Source organism: Macaca nemestrina, chromosome 20 (assembly GCF_043159975.1).
Source record: "Macaca nemestrina isolate mMacNem1 chromosome 20, mMacNem.hap1, whole genome shotgun sequence".
In the NCBI taxonomy this organism is placed as follows: domain Eukaryota; kingdom Metazoa; phylum Chordata; class Mammalia; order Primates; family Cercopithecidae; genus Macaca; species Macaca nemestrina.
The window spans coordinates 36884479-36897139 of NC_092144.1; the positions used below are offsets into that span (position 1 = coordinate 36884479).

At 37.9% G+C, this 12661-nt stretch overlaps 1 pseudogene; it reads left to right on the forward strand.

The window, feature by feature from the left end:
* Nucleotides 1-1520: 1520 nt before the first annotated feature.
* On the forward strand, nucleotides 1521-2989 carry LOC105487645 (Y-box-binding protein 1 pseudogene; annotated as a pseudogene).
* The last annotated feature ends 9672 nt before the right edge of the window (nucleotides 2990-12661 follow it).

The following is a 12661-nucleotide window of genomic DNA, read 5'->3' on the forward strand; positions in this document are numbered from 1 at the left end:
TCACAAAGCAGTTTCCAAGAAAACTTCTTTCTAGTTTTTTTCTGTGAATATTCTGTTTCTCACTAAAGGCCTCAAGTGCCTTTCAAATGTCATTTTGAAGATTCTACTAAAAGAATGTGTTCAACTTACTGATTCAAAAGAAACTTTTAACTCTGAGTTGAATCTACATATCAGATAGTAGTTTCACAGAGAGCTTCTTTGTAGTTTTTATCTGGAGATATTCGGTTTTTCTACATGGGCCTCTATGCACTCCAAAATGTCCATTCACAGATTCTACCTAAAGAGTGTTTCAAACCAGTTGTATCAATAAAAGGTTTATCTCTGTGAGATAAGTCCACACATCACAAAGCAGTTCCACAGATAGCTTCATTCTAGTTTTTATCTGGAGATAGTTGGATTCTTAATGTAGGCCTCAATGGGTTCCCAAATGTCCCTTTGCAGTTTATACCTAAAAATTATCTCAAACCTGCTGAATCAACAGAAAGGTTTAACTCTGTGAGAAGAATCCCCACATCACAAAGCAGTTTCATTGATAGCTTCTTTCTAGCTTTTTTCTTGAAATATTTGGTTTTTGACCATAGGCAACAAAAGGCTCCCAAATTTCCCTTTGTAGTTTCTACCAAAAGAGTGTTTCCAACCTGCTGAATCAAAAGAAGGGTTTCACTCTGTGAGATGAATTCACGCATCACACAGCAGTTTCCAAGATAACTTCTTTCTACTTTAATTCTCTAGACATTCTGTTTATCACTAAAGTCCTCAAGTGGTTTTCCAACTTTCTTTTGCAGATTCTATTAAAAGAATGCTTGCCACTTGCTGAATCAAGAGAAATGTTTAACTCTGTGAGTTGAATCCACACGTCAGATATCAGTTTCACAGATAGCTTCTTTGTTTTTATGTGGGGATATTTAGTTTTTCATCATAGGCCTCTAGGGACATCAAAATGTCAATACACAGATTGTATCTAAAGAGTGTTTCAAGCCTCCTGTATCAAAAGAAAGGTTTAACTCTGTGAGACGAATCCACACATCACAAGTAGTTTATAGATAGCTTTTTACTACTTATTATCTAGGGATATTTGGTTTTTCACCACAGGCCACAAAGGGCTCCCAAATTTCCCTTTGTAGTTTCTACCAAAAGAGTGTTTCCAACATGCTGAATCAAAATAAGGGTTTCACTCTGTGAGATGAATCCACGCATCTCAAAGCAGTTTCACTGATAGCTTCTGTCCAGTTTTTATCTGGGGCTGTTTCGTTTTTCACCATAGGCCTCAATGCTACCAAAAGTCCTTTCACAGATTCTAACTAAAGAATGTTTCAAACCTGTTGTATCAAAATAAATGTTTAACTCTGTGAAATGAATCCACAAATCACAAAGCAGTTGCACAGATAGATTCTTTATAATTTTTATCTGGGGATACTTAGTTTTGCATGACATACTTCAAAGGGCTCTGGAATGTTTCTTCGCAAATTCTTCAAAAAGAATGTTTGCCAGTTTGATCGGTAGTGGGAGTGGAGAGCGAACCCCAGAGAGTCCTGAGCAGCCCCACTGCCACCGCCGGCCTAGTTACCATCACACCCCGGGAGGAGCCGCAGCTGCCGCAGCGGGCCCCAGTCACCATCACCGCAACCATGAGCAGCGAGGCCGAGACCCACCAGCAGCCCGCCGCCCCCGTGCCCCCCCACCACTCCCACCCTCGGTGCCACCCACATCAAGCCTGGCACTACAGGCAGCGGCCCAGGGAGCAGTGGCCCGGGCAGCCTCACATCGGTGGTGCCTGCCAGCGGGGACAAGAAGGTCATCGCAATGAAGGTTTTGGGAACGGTAAAATGGTTCAATGTAAGGAATGGATATGGTTTCATCAAAAGAAATGACACCAAGGAAGATGTATTTGTACATCAGACTGCTGTAAAAATGAATAACCCCAGGAAGTACCTTCACAGTGTAGGAGATGGAGAGACTGTGGAGTTTGATGTTGTTGAAGGAGAAAAGGGTGTGGAAGCAGCAAATGTTACAGGTCCTGTTGGTGTTCCAGTTCAAGGCAGTAAATATGCAGCAGACCGTAACCATTATAGACGCTATCCATGTCGTAGGGGTCCTCCATGCAATTACCAGCAAAATTACCAGAATAGTGAGAGTGGGGAAAAGAACGAGGGATCAGAGAGTGCTCCCAAAGGCCAGGCCCAACAATGCTGGCCCTACTGCAGGCGAAGGTTCCCACCTTACTACATGCAGAGACGCTATGGGTGTCGACCACAGTATTCCAACCCTCCAGTGCAGGGAGAAGTGATGGAGGGTGCTGACAACCAGAGTGCAGGAGAACAAGGTAGACCAGTGAGGCAGAATATGTATCGGGAATATAGACCACGATTCTGCAGTGGCCCTCTTCGCCAAAGATAGCCTAGAGAGGATGGCAATGAAGAAGATAAAGAAAATCAAGGAGATGAGACCCAAAGTCAGCAGCCACCTCAATGTCAGTACCACCGCAACTTCAATTACCATTGCAGACTCCCAGAAAACCCTAAACCACAAGATGGCAAAGAGACAAAAGCAGCCGATCCACCAGCTGAGAATTTGTCTGCTCCCGAGGCTGAGCAGGGCGGGGCTGAGTAAATGCCGGCTTACCATCTCTATCATCATCCGTTTTAGTCATCCAACAAGAAGAAATATGAAATTCCAGCAATAAGAAATGAACAAAAGATTGGAGCTGAAGACCTTAAGTGCTTGCTTTTTGCCCATTGACCAGAGAAATAGAACTATCTGCATTATCTATGCAGCATGGGGTTTTTATTATTTTTACCTAAAGATGTCTCTTTTTGGTAATAACAAACGTGTTTTTTTAAAAAGCCTGGTTTTTCTCAATACGCCTTTAAAAGTTTTTAAATTGTTTCATATCTGGTCAAGTCTAGAGTTTTAAGAACTTCATTTTTAATTTGTAATAAAAGTTTACAACTTGATTTTTTCAAAAAAGTCAACAAACTGCAAGCACCTGTTAATATAGGTCTTAAATAATAATAATAATAGTAAAAGAATGTTTGCAAATTTCTGAATCAAAATTAACTCTTTGAGATGAATTCACACATCACAAAGCAATTGTACTGATAGTTTCTTTCTAGTTTGTATCTGGGAATGTTCGGTTTTTCATCATAGGCCTCAGTGGGATCCCAAATGTCCCTTAACAGATTCTAACAAAGGAGTGTTTCCAATCTCTTGAATTAAAAAAAAATGTTTAAATCTGTGAGCTGAATCCACATGTCACAAAGCAGTTTCACAGATAGCTTCTTTCTAATTTGTGTCTGATAATATTCTGTTTTTCACCATAGGATCAAAATGTCCATTCACAAATTCTACCAAAAGAGTGTTGCCAGCCTGCTGAATCAAAATAAGGTTTTAGCTCTGTGAGATGCATCCATACATCACAAAGCAGTTTCACAGATAGCTTCCTTCTGGTTTTTATCTGGGCATATTCTGTTTTTCACCATAGGCTTCTATAAGCTCCCAAATGTGTCCTGGCAGATTCTACCTAAAGAGTGTTTCAAACCTGCTGTGTTAAAAGAAAGGTTTAAAGAAAGGTTTAAATCTGTGAGATAAATCCACACATCACAAAGAAATTTCACAGATAGATTATTTCTAGTTTTTACCTTTGGATATTTAGTTTTTCACCATAGGTTCAAAAGGCTCCCAAATGTCCCTTCAAAAATTCTTCAAAAAGAGTATTTCTCACCTGCAGAATCATAAAAAGGCTTAACTCTGTGTGATGAATCCACACATCACAAAACAGTTTTACAGATAACTTCTTTCTAGTTTTTATCTGTGGATATTCAGTTTTTCAAAATAGGCCTCTGTAGGCTTCCAAATGTCCCTTCCAAGTTTCAATTGAAAGAGTGTTTCCTACCTGCTGATTAAAAAGAAAGGTTTAACTGTGAGATGAATCCACCCTTCAGAAAGCAGTTGCACAGACAGCTTGTTTCTAATTTTTATCTGGAGATAATCGGTTTTGGATATAGTGGGCTCTAAAATGTCCTGGGGCAGATTCTACCTAAAGCCTGTTTCAGACCTGCTGAATCAAAATAAAGGTTTAACCCTGTGAGATGAGTACAGACATAGCAAATCAGTTTCACAGATAGGTTATTTCTAGTTTTTATCTGGGGATATTCAGTTTTCATCACAGGCTTCAAAGGGCTCCAAAATGTCCCTTCACGGATTCTATTCAAAGGGTGTATCCAACCTTCTGATTCAAAAGAAATTTTAACTCTGTGAATTGAAGTTTCACAACAAAAATCAGTTTCACAGAAAGCTTCTTTCCAGTTTTTATATGGGGAAATTTGGTTTCACACCATAGGCCTCAATAGACTCCAAAATGACCTTTCGCAGATTCTACAAAAAGAGTGTTTCCACCCTGCTGAATCAAAAGTAAGGTTTAATCTGTGAGATGAATCCACACATCACAAAGCTGTTTCAAAACAGCTTCTTTCTAGTTTTCCTCTGGAGATATTCGATTTTACACCTTAGGCCTCCATTGTCTCCAAAATGTCCCTTCACATATTCTACCAAAGACTGTTTCCAACCTGCTGAATCAAAAGAAAGGTTTAACTCTGTGAGATGAATCCACACAACAAAAGCAGTTTCAAAGATAGCTTCTTTCTAGTTTTAATCTTGGAATATTCTGCTTTTCACTACAGGCCTCAAAGTACTCCCGAATGTCCCTTTGCAGTTTCTTTTAATAGGATGCCTGCAACCTGGTGAATCAAAAGCAAGGTTTAACTCGGCGCATTGAATCCACACATCAGAAAGCACTTTCACAGATGGCTTCTTTCTACTTTTCATCTGAGGATATTCGTTTTTCACCATAGGCCTCTAAGGAAGTTCAAATATCCCTTTGGAGATTTTACCTAAACAGAGGTTCAAATCTGCTGAATCAAAAGAAAGGTTTAACTCTTTGAGATAATGCACATGTCACAAAGAAGTTTCACAGATAGCTTCTTTCTAGTTTGTATCTGGGGATATTTGGTTTTTCAAGATAGGCCTCTATGGGCTCCCAAGTGTTCCTTAACAGATACTACCTAAAGAGTGTTTCCAGACTGCTGAATCAAAAGAAACAGTCAACTCTGTGAGATGAATCCGAACATCCCAAAGTAGTTTCACTGATGGTTTATTTCTAGTTTGTATGTCAGGGTATTTGGTTTTTCATCACAGGCCACAGAGGGCTCCCAAATGTTCCTTTGCAGATTCTACAAAAAGAATGTGTGCAACCTGCCTAATGAAAACAAATGTTTAACTCTGTGAGATGAATCCACTCATGACAAAGCAGTTTCTCAGATAGTTTCTTCCTAGTTTTTATCGTGCATATTCAGTTTTTCACCAAAGGACTCTGAGCTCTCAAATATCCCTTCAGAGATTCTAGCAAAAGAGAGTTTTAAACCTGCAGAGTCAAAAAGAAATGTTTAACTCTGTGAGGTGAATTTACACAACACCAAGAATTTTTACTGATAGCATCTTTCTAGTTTTTTATCCGGGGATAGTTTTCACCATAGGCCTCTATAAGAATCAAAAATGTCCCACCACAGATTCTACCAAAAGAGAGTTTTTAACCTGCTGCAACAAAGGAAAGGTTTATCTCTGTGAGATGAATCCAAACATCACAAAGCAGTTTCACAGACCGATAGCTTCTTTCGAGTTTTTATCTGGAGATATTCAGTTTTTCACCATAGGCCACTGCAGGCTCAAAAATGTCCCTTCACACATTCTACAAAAAGAGTGCTTCAACCTGTTGAATAAAAAAAAAAAAAAGGTTTAACTATGTGAATTGAATCCACACATCACAAAACAGTTTCACAGATAGCTTCTTTTTGGTTTTCATCTGGGGATATTCAGTTTTTCACCATAGTCCTCAATGGACTCCAAAATGACCCTTTGCAGATTCCATCAGAAGAGTGTTTCCAACCTGCTGAATCAAAAGAAAGCTTTATCTCTGTGAGATGAATCCAGACATCACAATGCATTTTAGCAGATGGCTTCTCTCCATTTTTTATTTAGGGATATTTGGTTTTTCAGCAAAGGCCTCAAAGGGCTCCCAATGTTCCTTCACATATGCTACCAACAGAATATTTCCAACCTGCTGAATAATAATTAAAAAAAAATGGTTTAACTTCGTGAGATAAATCCACACATCACAAAGCAGTTTCACAGATAGCTTCTTCATAGTTTTTATCTGGGGATATTTGGTTTATCACCACAGGCCTCAAAGGGCTCCAAAATGACCCTTTGTAGATTCTACCAAAACACTGCTTCCAACCTGAGGAATCAAAAGAAAGATTTAACTCTGTTATATGAATCCACACATCACAAAGCAGTTTCACAGATAGCTTCTTCCTAGTTATTATCTTGGAATATTCTTCTTCTTTTGAGTTTTATTCTGGGGATATTTAGTTTTTCACTACAAGCCTCAAGAAGCTCCCAAATGTCTTTTTGGAGATTCTATTAAAAGAATGTTTGCAACCTTCAGAATAAAAAGAAATGTTTCACTCTGAGATGAATCCATGCATCAGAAAGAAGTTTGACAAATAGTTTCTTTTGAGTTTTTATCCAAGGATATTCAGTTTTTCACCACAGGCCTCTATGGGTTTTCAAATATCCCTTCACAGATTCTATCTAAAAAGTGATTCAAACCTGATGAATTAAAAGAAACATTGAACTCTTTGAGAAGAATGCACACACAACAAAGAATTTTCACAGGTAGTTGCTTTATAGTTTTTATCTGGGGATATTTGAATTTTCATTATAGGCCTCTATGAACTCCCAAATGTCCCTTCATGGATTCTACCTAAAGAGTGTTTCACACCTGCTCTATCAAAAGTTGGTTTAACTCTGTGAGATGAACCCACCTGTCACAAAGCAGTTTCACAGATAGCTTCCTTCTAGATTTTATATGGGGATATTTTGATTTTCACTATAGGTTTCAGAGCCTGAAAATGTCCCTTCATGGATTCTATCAAAAGAGTGTTTCCAACCTGGTGAATCAAAAGAAACGTTTAACTCTGTGAGGTGAATTCACACATTGCAATGCAATTTCACAGATAGCTTCTTTCGAGTTTTTTTCTGGGGATATTCTGTTTTTCACCATAGGCCTCTATGGGTTCCCCAAAGTCCCTTCGCAGATTTTATCAAAACAAAGGTTTAACTCTGTGAGATGAATCCACACATCACAAAACAGTTTCAGAGATGGCTTCTTTCTAGGTGTTATTGGAGGTTTTTCAGTTTTTCACCACCACAGGCCTCAAAATTCTCCCAAATGCCCCTTTGCAAATACCACAAAAACAGTGTTTCAAAACTGTTGAATCAAAAGAAAGGTTTAAATCAGTGAGATGAATCCACACATCACAAAGCAGTTTCACAGTTAGCTTCCCTTCAGTTTTTATCAGCAGATATTCAATTTTTAAACATAGGCCTTTATGGGCTCACAAATGTCCCTCCGCAGATTCTACCTAAGGAGCATTTTCAAACCTGCTGCACCAAAAGAAAGGTTTTGCTCTGTGAAATGAATCCACACATCACAAATGAGATTCACAGGTAGATTCATTCTAATTTATCTGGGGATATTTGGTTTTTCACCATAGGCGTCTATGGGCTCCCAAATGTCCCTTCGCAGATTCTATCAAAACAACATTTCTAATCTGTTGATGCAAAAAGAAGTTTATCTTGTGAGATTAATCCACACATCACAAAGTAGTTTCACAGATAGCTGCTTTCCAGTTTTTACCTGTGGATATTCATTTTTACACCATAGATATCTATAGGCTCCCAAATGTCCTTTCAGAGGCTGTACCTAAAGACAGTGTGAAACATCCAATATCAAAAGAAAGGCTTAATTCTGTGAGATTAATCCACACATCACAAAGCCATTTCACTGATAGCTTATTTCTAATTTTTATCTGGGGATTTTCAATTTCTACTACAGACTTCAATGTTCTTTCAAATGTCCCTATGAAAATTCTACAAAAAGAGTGTTTCCAACCTGCTGAATCAAAAGAAAAGTTTACCTCTGTGAGATGAATCCACGCATAACAAAACAGTTTCACTGATGGTGTATTTCTACTTTTTATCTTGGGACATTCAGTTTTTCACCATAGGACTCAATTGGCTCTCAAATGTACCTTTGTAGATTCTACCAAAACAGTGTTTCCAACTTGCTGAATCAAAAGAAAGGTTTAGCTCTGTGAGATGACCTCACACATCTCAAAGAAGTTTCAGACATAACTTCTTTCTAGTATTTTTCCGGGGATATGCAGTTTTTCACCATAGTCTTCTAATGCCAAAAAAAAAATGTCTCTTCACAGATTCTACCTAAAGAGTATTTCAAACAGACTCTATAAAAAAATTGTTAACCTCAGGGAGATGAATCCATATATCACAAAGCAGTTTCACAGACAGTTTCTTATAAGTTTTATCTGGGGATATAAACTGTTTTTCACCACAGGCCTTAAATGGCTCCCAAATGTAGCTTCGCAGATTCTACCAAAACAGTTTTTCCAATTGCTGAATCAAAAGAAAGGTTTAACTCTGTGAGATGAATCCACACAGCATAAAGCAGTTTTATAGCTAGCTTCTTTCTGGCTTTTATTTGGAGATATTTGGTTTTTCACCATATGCCTTTATGGACTACCAAATGTCCCGTTACAGAGTCTCCCTAAAGAGTGTTTCAAACTTGCATAATCAAAAGAATGGTGGAACTCCGTAAGATGAATCCACACATCAGAAAACAATTTCACAGATAGATTTCTTCTAGTTTTTATCTGGGGATATTCAGTTTTTCACCATAGGCCTTAAATGGCTCCCAAATGTCCCTTCACAGATTCTAAGAAAACAGTGCTTACAATTGCTGAATCAAGGGAAAAGTTTAACTCTGTGAGATGAATTCACACAGCACTAAGCAGTTTCATAGATAGATTCTTTCTAGTTTTTATATGGAGATTTGGTTTTTTCACCAGAGGCCTTTATATACTACCAAATGTCCCTTCACAGATTCTCCCTAAAGAGTGTTTCAAACTCGCAAAAACAAAAGAATGGTATAACTCTGTAAGATGAATCCACACGTTATAAAACAGTTTCACAGAAATCTTCCTTCTAGTTTTCATCTGGGGATATTTTGGTTTTCACCACATGCCCCAAATGGCAGCCAAATGTCCCTTCACATATTCTACCTAAAGAGTGATTCAAACTTGCTCTATCAAAAGAAAAGTTTAATTCTGTGAGATAAATACACACATCACAAAGCAGTTTCACAGATAGCTTCTTTCCAGTTTTTGTCTGTGGATACTTGGTTTTTCAACATAGGCCTCTTTGGTCTCCAAAATGTCCCTTCACAGATTCTACCAAAAGAGTGTTTCCAACTTGCTGAATCAAAAGAAACTTTTATCTTTGTGGTATTAATCCACACATCACAAAGCAGATTCACATAGTTTCTTTCGAGTTTTTATCTGGGGATACTCTGTTTTTCACCATAGGCCTCAAAGGACTCCCAAATATCCCTTCTCAGATTCTCAGGTTAAAAAGAATGTTTTTAACCTGTTGAATGAAAAGAAAGCTTTATTTCTGTGAGATAAATCCACACATTACTATGCAGTTTCACAGATAGTTTATTTGTAGTTTTTATCTGGGGATATTTGATAAATCACTGTAGGCTTCTGTGTTTTTCAAATATACCTTCGCAGATTCTACAAAAAGAGTGTTTGCAACCTGGTGAATCATAAGAAAGGTTTAACTCTGTGGGCCTAATTCACACATCACAAAAGCAGTTTCAGAGATAGATCCTTGCTAGTTTTTATCTGGCGATATTCTCTTTTACACTATAGGCCTCAATGGGCTCCCAAATGTCCCTATGCAGAGTCCATGAAAAGAGTGTTTCCAACCTGTTGAATCAAAAGAAAGCTTTAACTCTGTGAGATGAATCCACATATCACAATACAGTTTCACAAATCGCTTCTTTCTAGTTTTTATCTGGGAATATTCAGTTTTTCATTATAGGCTTCTACAGTTTCCAAATGTCCCTTCCCAGATTCCACAAAGAGTATTGTCAATGTGGTGAATAAAAAGAAAAGGTTAACTCTGTGAACTGAATCCATACATCAAAAAGAAGTTTCACAGATCACTTCTTTCTAGGTTTTATCTGGGGATTTTCTGTTTTTCACCATAGGCCTCAATGGGCTCCCAAATGTCCCTTTGCAGATACTACAAAAAGAGTGTTTCCAACTTGTTGAAAGAAAAGAAAGTTTTCACACTGTGAGATGAATGCACACACCACAGAGAAGATTCACAGATAGCTTCTTCACAGTTCTTATCCGGGGTATTCTCTTTTTCACCATAGGCTTCTAGGGGTTCCAAAATGTCCCTTCATAGATTCTACAATAAGAGTGTGTCCAACATGCTAAATCAGAAGAAAGGTTTATCTCTGTGAGATGAATCCACACATCACAAAGGAGCTTCACTGATAGTTCATTTCTAGTTTTTATCTTGGGATATTAGGTTTTTCACCCTAGCCCTCAATGGGCCTTCAAATGTCTTTTTGCAGATTCTACCAAATTTTTTTTTTCAATCTGCTGAATCAAAAGACAAGTGTAATTATGTGGGATCAATGCACACATCAGAAAGCAGTTTCATAGATAGCTTCTCTCTAGTCTTTATATGGAGAAATACTGTTTTTCTCCATACTCCTCAAAGGCTTTTAAAATGTATCATCTCAGATTATAGAAAGAGTGTTTCCAATCTGCTGAGTCAAAAGAAAGGTGTAAATATGTGAGATTAATCCACACATGACAATGCAGTTTCACATATAGATTATTTCCGGTTTTTATCCTGGGATGTTTGGTTTTCACCATAGTCCTGAATGGGCTTCCAAATATCCCTTTGCAGATTCTACAAAAAGAGTGACCCATACCTACTGAATCAAAAGAAAGGTTTACCTCTGTGAGGTGAATCCACACATCACAAACCCTTTCACTGATAGTTTCTTTCTATTTTTTATCTTGGGATGTTCAGTTTTTCACCCCAGGCTTCAATGGGCTCCAAAATGTCCCTTCACAGATTTTACCAAAAGAGTTTTCAATCTTCTGAATCAAAAGAAAGGTTTAATTCTGTGAGATCAATCCACACATCAAAAGGAAGTTTCAATGATACCTTCTTTCTAGCTTTTATCTGGGGATATTTGGTTTTTCACAATGGGCCTCAACGGGCTCTGAAAGTCCCTTCACAGTTTTTACCAAAAGAGTGTTTCCAATCTGCTGTATCAAAAGAAAGGTTTAACTCTATGATATGTATATACACATCACATAGCAGTTTTATGGGTTGCTTCTTTCTAGTTTTTATCTGAGGGTATTCAGATTTTCAACAGAGGCTGCAAGGGCTTCCAAATATCCCTTTGCAGATTCTACCAAAAGAGTATTTCCAATGTGGTGATCAAAAGAAAGGTTTTACTCTATGAGATGAATCCACACATCACTAGAAAGTTTCACAAATAGATTCTTTCTAGTTTTTGTCTGCGGATATCCTGTTTTTCACTATAGGCCTCTATGGGCTCCCAAATGTCCCTTTGCAGATTCTACCTAGGGAGTTTCAAACCTGCTGTATCAAAAGAAATGTCTAACTCTGTGCTATGAATCCACACATCACAAAGCAGTTTCACAGGTAGATTCTTTCTAGTTTTTATTGGGGAATATTCAGTTTTTCACTACAGGCCTCACTGGGCTCCCATATGTCCCTTTGCAGATTCTACAAAAAGAGTGTTTCAAACCTGCTGTATCAAAAGAAAGGTTTATTTTTGTGAGATGTATCCAGACATCACAAAGAAGTTTCACAGACAGTTTCTTTCTAGTTTTTATCTGAGAATACACAGTTTTGCACCATAGGCTTCTATGGGCTCCTAAATGTCCTTTCACAGATTCTACCTAAGAAGTGTTTCACACCCGCTGTATCATAAGATAGTATAAACTTTGTGAGATAAATCCACACAACACAAAGCAGTTTCAGAGATAGCTTCTTTCTAGTTTTTGTCTGGGGATAATCTATTTCTCACCATAGGCCTCAACGGGCTCCGAAATGTTTCTTTGCAGAAACTACCAAAGGAGTGTTTCCAACCTGCTGAAACAAAATAAAGGTTTTACCCATAAAGGTGGATCCACACACCACTAGGCAGTTTCACACATTTTTTTTTTTTTCTAGTTTGGGGATATTCGGTTTTTCACCATAGACCTCAATGGGTCTTAAATATCCCCTTGCAGATTTTACAAAAAGAGTGTTTTTAACCTGCTGAATGAAAAGAACAGTTATACTCTGTGAGATGAATCCACACATCACAATGCAGAATTACAGAAAGCTTCTTTCTAGCTTTTATTTCTGGATATTTGGTTTTTCACTACAGGCCTCAAAGGGCTCCCAAACATCCCTTTGCAGATTCTACCAAGACAGTGTTTCCCACCTACTGAATCAGGAAAAAAATTAACTCTGTGAGATGAATCATTTCACAGATAACTTCTTTCCACTTTTTTTCTGCAGGTATTCGGTGTTTCACCATAGGCCTCTATGGGCTCCCAAATGTCCCTTTGCAGTTCGACGTAAAGAGTGTTTCAAAGTTGCTGTGTCAAAAATAAAATTTAACTCTGTTAAATGAATT